General features: G+C 33.8%; 1 long non-coding RNA gene across 1 annotated transcript; it reads left to right on the top strand.

Moving 5' to 3' along the window:
• The first annotated feature begins 583 nt into the window (after positions 1–583).
• Positions 584–3818, top strand: LOC127261635 (uncharacterized). The gene is made up of 3 exons (XR_007840943.1): positions 584–833; positions 1349–1425; positions 2967–3818. It is a non-coding gene; the product is annotated as an uncharacterized LOC127261635 (long non-coding RNA).
• The last annotated feature ends 4473 nt before the right edge of the window (positions 3819–8291 follow it).

Raw genomic sequence — 8291 nt, 5'->3', positions numbered from 1 at the left:
CTAAACATCAGCTTTGGGTAAGGAGGGTGTTTTGTACAAATTTTAAATTAATCCAAGGAGATATCACGCAATAAATAAAATACAAGTGTGCATTTTTACTAAAAACATAATAGAGTGTAATATAATTTACCTAAGGCGAAATTGAAATTAAAAGTGTAGGAGTTCTCAAAACTCGTATAATTAAAAATATAAGTGTTTTTAAAACTACTTTAAATAAAAAAATTTCTATTACCATATGATATATTTTAAAAACTCATATATTTAATATTTTAAGTGTTTTCAAAACTCTTATATTTTTATATTTAAGAATGTTGAAAACTCTTACATTTTATAAATATAGGAGTTTTCAAAACTCTTTTTCTAGATTTTTAAAACAATGTTTGATTTGGATTATTTTTTAAAAAAACCCCTCGATTTCCTTCTTCCCCAATTTTCCCACCCTGCTGCTCCATTGCCGTTCCCACTCTCCATCCATCAGGATTCAGGTTAGCATATGTTTTTTCAAAATAAAAAAAAAGTGAAAATACAAAACCGCCGGTTCGGTACCTTCGGAAGAAAGAGAAACAGAAATCGAACCGTGAGAAACCGGTTTCAATTTTGGTTCCACCGCCGGTTCGAAACCGATAGAGCAAGTCTGCCGTTCTCATTCTTACTTCGAACTATACCGCTCTCACGCGAGACTGCCGCGCTTGATTTTGGGCATTTGATAGCGACGGTGAAGACAACGACGGCAGCAGTCTTCGGTGGCGGTGGCGCCTAGATTCTGTCTCGAAGCACCAGCTGTGACTGATGAGTGAAACATATGTACATAATATTTTTTCAACCTGGTGATTGTGAGCATCCACTTTTTTGTTTAATTTCGATTACCAGAGAATTCTGCATCGCAGTTTCGGATTTTTCAATTTTGGGGAGAAAGCAATGCGATATGCTTGTCTTATTGCAATCTAATTGATATAGTTTCTAGGATTTATGCAGGTTTCTGTCTCTGTTTTATTTGTTGAGGATGCATTTGATCTTTGTTTATGTTCGAATGTTTTGTTGTGAGTTCATTTTGTCAATGAAAATATGTTTCTACTACAAATAGATCTTACATGTTTCTTCAATCTGATTCTATTGAGTCATTACAACGCTTGCAAGAAATTATGGACATTTGGGTTATTTTGTGTAGTGAATTAGAATTAGATTAGTTGTTCTTAGTAATTTGCTCACCTTCACTGTGAAAGCTTAATAAACTGCTATGGTGTGCATTGTTTGATTACTTATGTGAGTTATGTTAATTTCATTTTTACTGTGCAATGAATTTTGTGACCAATTTAGACACTAATTCATTGGTTCATTGACCGTGTAGCTCAACTTGTGAAGCTTTTGTTCGAACTGCTTTCTTATATTTGGCAATAAAGTTGTGTGTAAGCTTCAAAATGTCAGGTTTGTAGCCTCTTGATCTTTCAATGAAATATCATAAGTTGCATAACCAAATATTTAAAAACAGAGCATAATAAATTTTCAAAGGTTTTACATTGCTTGTTGTCCAGCATTCCCATCTATAAACTGAGTCATCTTCATTGAGCCCTCTTTTTAACTTATAAGGTAGAGTAGGTTGTCATTTGCTTTAATATCACTCTTATAAAAGAGATAATAACATAGCTTGGTTGAGTTTCTTGAAATTTTATTACATAAGCAAAAGAGAGAAGACAATTGAGTTGAATAGAAAAGATAATGATGATTCATTTGTATGTGCTTCTATTTGAGAAATGTTGTAGGAATCACGTGGATGTTTGTGTGTGCGCGTGTCTGTGAAGCATTGCACTTTACTATTATTTTAAATTTTTTAGCTAAAATGATAGTTCAATAGAGCATGTTTCAAGTTCAAATCCTCACCATCATTGGCATCGGCCATCTATAGAAAAAGCATAAATAACTTTGTTTGCTCATAATGGCTGCATTGGAATATTATACAAGTATATATGTTAGCTCATAAATAACTTTCATTCATAATCTACGTACACACCCATATATATATATATGTATATTAATTTAACTGTTTAGGTGGGATCTATGTTTGAACATGAAATCAGAGCAGTAGACCTAATGCTCAAGTTCCATCATTGCATGTATAAACATAAGTATTTCATCAGTTATGAAAATAACGACTGTGGGGTGCGTGCTGAATGATTTCATATGCAAATACCTATGTAATGCCATGCAGATCTACTTTCCTATAAAAGAATGATACATTCTATTTGTAGTTTTTAGTCACGTGGGAGATACATTGTATTGAAGAAAACTATGGATTCATGATTGTGCTTGATAAAGAATAGTTTAAAAATTAACTTTAGTATTCTTTTAGCATATATATGATTTATAAACTGTGAGGAAAAACAAAATGGAAACTAATTTGAAATTTTTTATATTAAGGAAGAATGACAACATATTTTACCAGTGAATATTGTAAAAGCATTTAAACCTTGATACTACATAATGCATTTCTTGAATCAGTTTACACCTATATGAAATGTACTCCATCTGCTTGCTTATGTTTTTATGAAATAAGTATGTTGGGTCGATCCCTGCCATTCAAGTGCCACCATCATGTTGACTGAGAAATGTATGTAATTCCTTGCGATAATCTTATGAAAGATGAGTTTGTGAGCCAAAGGACTATGTCATTGACTTACCCTCAAATTTAATGTGAAAGTCTACTAGTATGTTTGTGGATTAATCATGACATAGTTCACTTTTACATGATTTACAAGGCAATCTAAGTTTTGGGTATTCTATGGAGGATCTGAATTGTTTCTTTGTCTTATTTATATTTATTGCATATTCTTATGAGCCATTTCATCTTTAATGTATTGCTTATCTATTACAGCAACCAATGAAGATTACTCATATTTTACTTTAAAATTATTGATGTTGTATTGGAATGCTTTTTTGTGTGAATATTAGCTTTACCTTCTTTTATGTAGGTTGAGACTGCAGGAGGTTCTGCACCCTACTAGTGGCATCTCCCCTAAATTTTCTGGGGAAAAAAAATCATTTTGGAGAGTTCCCTCCACTGCCTCATCGGTGGAATTTGCTATTTTCCTTGGTGACACTTCTGATGTTTCAGGTGTTGCCCTGCTGGTTAGTCCACGTGGGTATTCAGCCTCTGATGCCTCCTATTGTAAGTGTGCTCCCAACTACCTCTTAACTATTTATTGATTAGATTTGCAATTGATTTTATTTTATTTTATTTTATTATTATTATTATTATTATTATTATTATTATTATTATTTTCTTAATGTCAACATTGGTACATCATGGAAACAAATTGTCTCTCCTCCAAACCAAATGGGGTTCCTTCCTTCCTTGCTTGCTTCCTTTCCAAAAATGGTAAATAAATAAAGACTGTTTGTTTATTTGGTAGCAGCAGATAGACTCTTGAGTTAGTTAGGAGTGGCAGAAACTCAAACACTTTGTCCTATGTTACCAAACTGTCTGGCAACACCAAATACGAGTTACTTAGACAAGAGTCCTCTGTCCAGACCCTGATCTGGTAACCTTATGCAATCTTCTAGTCTTAATGATGTGATTAGCTAGAGTATCTATTTCTATGTGGCACTGGCAGACAATTATAGAAGACGCTAGATCTTATATTTTTGTTCACCCAAACGTAACAAAACATACCATTAGAGAACAAAATCATAAGTTGCAGAACCATATATTTAAAAACCAAGCATAATAAACAACATCATGTGGTTTTCAAAGGTTTTCCATTGCTTGTTGTCCTGCATTCCCATCTATAAACTCCTAGTCATCTTCATTGTGCCCTCTTTTTAGCTTATTAGGTAAATTAGGTTGCCATCTCTTATTGTTTTAATGGTTCATAAGTTATATACTAATTTGATGGTTGGAAGTTGCATATTCTTATAAGCCATTTCATCTTTTATGTATTGTTCATCTATTACATCTGTTATATATATATATATATATATGTACAGTGGTTCATTTAACTAACCCTATTTTTTAAACTAGATGTCTAGATATCCTTTCCTTAAGAATTCCATCTTTTATATTGGGATGAATGCCTTGCCTTATCTATAGATTTGATATTTCTTATTAAAACTTCCAAAAGTATGCTTTGGTGATTTCCTGTGTTTTATGTATTCAAGGCTCTTCCAAAAGTACTAGCTGAATTTTCCAACTTTTTGATGCACAATTGGTTTTGTTATGGTGCATCTTTGGACAACTAAATCTTCTTCTTCAGAAATTTCACCTTTTAAGATTCCCATTGCAACCTCATTCTCCTCCACCATCTGTTGTATCACCCGCTTTACGGGTCTGGCTCCAAAGTTAGGGTCGAAGCCCAATGTGGCCAGCAGTTCAATGGATTCCTCCGTGTAGTGAAAGTTTATGTTCTTCTGTTTCAGCCTGTCTTTTACTCAATGTAGCTGTATATATAATAAAATGATGGAAAAAAAATATCAGTGTAAAAGCATATTAACCAAATCACAAACAAACAATAAAGAAAAACAAAGGAGCATCAGAGTGTGACAGCTCTGGTTCCCCACATATAATGCCAAAACTCATACACATAACGACGTTCAAGTAGCTAGTCGTCACCTTGATTAATTACATTAAACGACTAACTAAGTAACGATCAAATGAGTTTTAATTAACCATGGCATATCCTAGTCCAAAAAATTCACATCTTCTGTAAAACTGAAAAACATACACGTAAAATAGTCATCCAAAAACCACCCACCCCAATTATACTATTGAATTAGCTTTTCCTAGGAAGTTTGTGAATACCTCTCCTTCTGTCCTTGACAAGAATGATATGCAACTTATCAAAAAAGTAATTGAATAGTAGGAATTAAGATTAAATGAAGTTTTATTTTTCTTACCTGAATTTCAACAATTTTCTTGATTTGTTTGGAGTCCAGAGGCTGGAAAACAATAGCAGTTTTCCTTCCCAATTATAACAGGGTTGTTCTTTGTCCTACGGGATAAAATTTGAATGCATCGCCTTATTTCAACATCACGTCCTATAACAGGGTCCAATTTTCCACGTCTGGCAAGTTCAGTTAAGTCACTCCTCATATTTTCCTTCAGGATCTATTCAGCCAATGCAAATCAATAACATAACATGCAAGCACCGCATAAACTAACCAAATTTATTAGCCATGTAACAGCACTGTATAACATCAATCACTTAATCTATCTAAGGTTGGAATGTTTTGTCTTGGTTGTGTTTTCAACAGAGACATACAAGTAGATGTGAGTGACTATGGCAAAACTTCGAATAACAAACACAAGTAACTGGAACGACTCACTTTACTAATCAGTTCAGCATTTCAGCCTAACAACCCCAATGTGTAACACCCCGGAGTGTCACTGTCACGGCACACCGGAAGGCTCGTTCATCAATCAATGAGTCTTACGTTGTGGCGCTAAGGCTAAAATCAATTAATACAAACAACTAAATAGGAATTTAAAATTAAAGCGCACCAGCTTATCAATTAAATAAGTAAAGTTCGAGTAAAAAACATAAATTGAAAGTAGTTCAAAAGACATTAGTCTTTAAACAAGTCTAAAAAGTTTTTAAAACAAAAATCTACGTTTATTTACAATTCTTTGACACCGAAAGAGAAGCTAGTCGTTGTTGCTGGCGGGAGGAGTGACAGTAGGCAGGGAGGGGCCGGAAGAAGGCAGCAGATGCTGCACCAGCCTCTCCACCGTCTGCCTCAGACTCTCCAACCCCCTCTCCATCGTCTGCACCATACTCTCCAACCCCCTCTCCATCACCAGCTCCATACTCTCCAACCCCCTCTCCATCACCAGCTCCAGACTCAGCGCATTGTTGTTGCCCGACAGCGGATCAGCGGGCGGCGGCGGAGCATTGCCCAGCTGCTGATCACCGGGTGGAGCATTGCCCAGCTGCTGATCACCGGGCGGCGGCGGAGCATTGCCCAGCTGCTGATCACCGGGCGGCGGCGGAGCATTGCCCAGCTGCGGATCACCGGGCGGCGGCGGAGCATTGCCCAGCTGCTGATCACCGGGCGGCGGCGGAGCATTGCCCAGCTGCGGATCACCGGGCGGCGGCGGAGCATTGCCCAGCTGTGGATCACCGAGCGGCTGCAGATCATTGCGTGGCGGTGGCGGCGGCGGCAGCGCATGACACTTGCTGTAGGTCCAGAGAATTCCCAGGACAGCCCAATAAAAAAGAATGTATATTGGCAAAAGCCATATACATCCTGCAATAACATATAGCAAAATCTGATACCAAGTGGATCTTAATATAGTTAAACTAAACAAGCAAATATAACTGCCCCAAATAGTACTTACACCTAAAAATTCTATCGTATCCGCCAAACTCTTTAATATTTCTATTTCTTGTCTTACTATTTCTCTAAGACAAAAAGTAATAAATAACAAAGTATTACCTAGAAACAAACTAATCAACACAACGTCCCCTATCCAATCTAATTTCGTCGGTTGAGCCAATAAATATGAAAATATAGCTAGACTAAAAGAAATGGAAGAATTGAACGTTGATTGCCCAACGTTATATCTAACAAACACCGCAGCCACCTCGCGGGGCTTTGGCGGACAAGAAAGTCTATCGTCTTGGTTTTGATTCTCATTCATATTCATATTGCCGCCTGTGTAGAAAAAATACAAATAAAATTAAAAAAATCATAAAAATAATATAATGGAGCTGCCAAAGAAATATATATATATATTATTATTGAACTTACCTTTCAAAAATAAAAACAACTGCCACTGGCCGAAGGATCGGGATGAAGAAGAAGTAGATGGGGGAAGAATTTCGGCTGCTAGAATGTGGCTGCGAACCAACCTGGTGCCTTTTTTTTTTTCTTTTTCTTTAAACTCCGGCGGGCAGGGAGGGCGCGGTGGCGGTGGCGGGGAAGGTAGAAGACGAAGACAGGGTGCGGCGGTGGCGGTGGCGGGGAAGGTAGAAGAAGAAGACAGGGTGCGGCGCGCGGCTGTCTGGGTGTAGGGTAAAAACTTAAAATATTCGATTTTATAATAATAATAGTAGTATTAATTTTTATTTTATATTTTAAATTTTGTAATTTTTTTTTTTTGTTATATGCTTATGTTTAATTTAAATTATTTTATTATCTATTACACCAATAATTTTATAATTATTTTTATTTATTTTTTAATTTAATTATTTACTGAATTTATTATTTAATTATTTTTAATTGTAACAATCTAATTAATTATTTATATATATGATTTTTATATAATAAATAAAAAATAAATATATCTAAATAAAATTAAAATCGAATTTAATTATTATTAAATAAAATTCAAATTTAAAAAATAGAAAATAAAAAAGAAAAAAATACTAAAAATGAATATATATAAACCGACATTTCAAATCATAACCGACCGACGGTTTATAAATAGTAATTGAAATACCGTAATCGAAATCGTCATTGAGAACATTGGTTTCGGTTTATATTTTGACAAATCGTAATCAGCAGTTTAAACCGTTTGGACAAGTTTAGCTATGGGTTTATTATTTTGATTTTATTTTTTATTTAAAATATAGAGAATCGTATCGGCAATATAAAAAATAATATATTAGGTTGAATGTTAACTTTTGAAAGAGAATACTATATATATTATAAATCGTGTCAAAAAAAATAGTGGGTAAACAAATTTTATATACTTTCAACTTATTTGTTTGTATTTTAAATATACATTATTTTATTTTATAAAATGTCACGTCCAAATAATAGTATTTAAATTAAAATTTAAATAAAAAAATTAATTTCAAATAAAAAATCAAACAAACACTTTATTTTTAAATGTTGATAGAATTACTTTATCTCAAAGTTTAATTATATTTCCTAAAAAAAGTAACTTTTATTGAAAATGTAGAATTTATACTCACCTAGGCTCATAATGTTTGAAATTTAATGTAATACCGATACTTAATGATGTGTATGTTTTATGAAAAAAAAATAAAATTAATAATAGTCATAATATAACTAAAATGTATTAATTTTGGTCCAAACATAAAGGAAAAAAAAAAAAAAAACAATAAAAGTCAACAATTTTAGTTTAATGAAAACAATTTCAATTAATTTTGGTTTCACATTTTAAAAATTAATAAAAATCGCTGAAGTGGATGTAATAAGATTGACGGGACAGCTGACCTGAAAATAATAAAGTCGTATACAATTATACAAGAGTCATGTTGTCACATAGTTGTGTATAATTATACATTCATATTATCACACATCTGTGTTTAACTTACACATGGTCTTGTTTA

The sequence above is a fragment of the Andrographis paniculata genome, unplaced genomic scaffold, assembly GCF_009805555.1.
Source record: "Andrographis paniculata isolate CXL003 unplaced genomic scaffold, ASM980555v1 Contig64END, whole genome shotgun sequence".
NCBI lineage: Eukaryota > Viridiplantae > Streptophyta > Magnoliopsida > Lamiales > Acanthaceae > Andrographis > Andrographis paniculata.
This window is presented reverse-complemented; position numbering and strand designations above follow the sequence as displayed.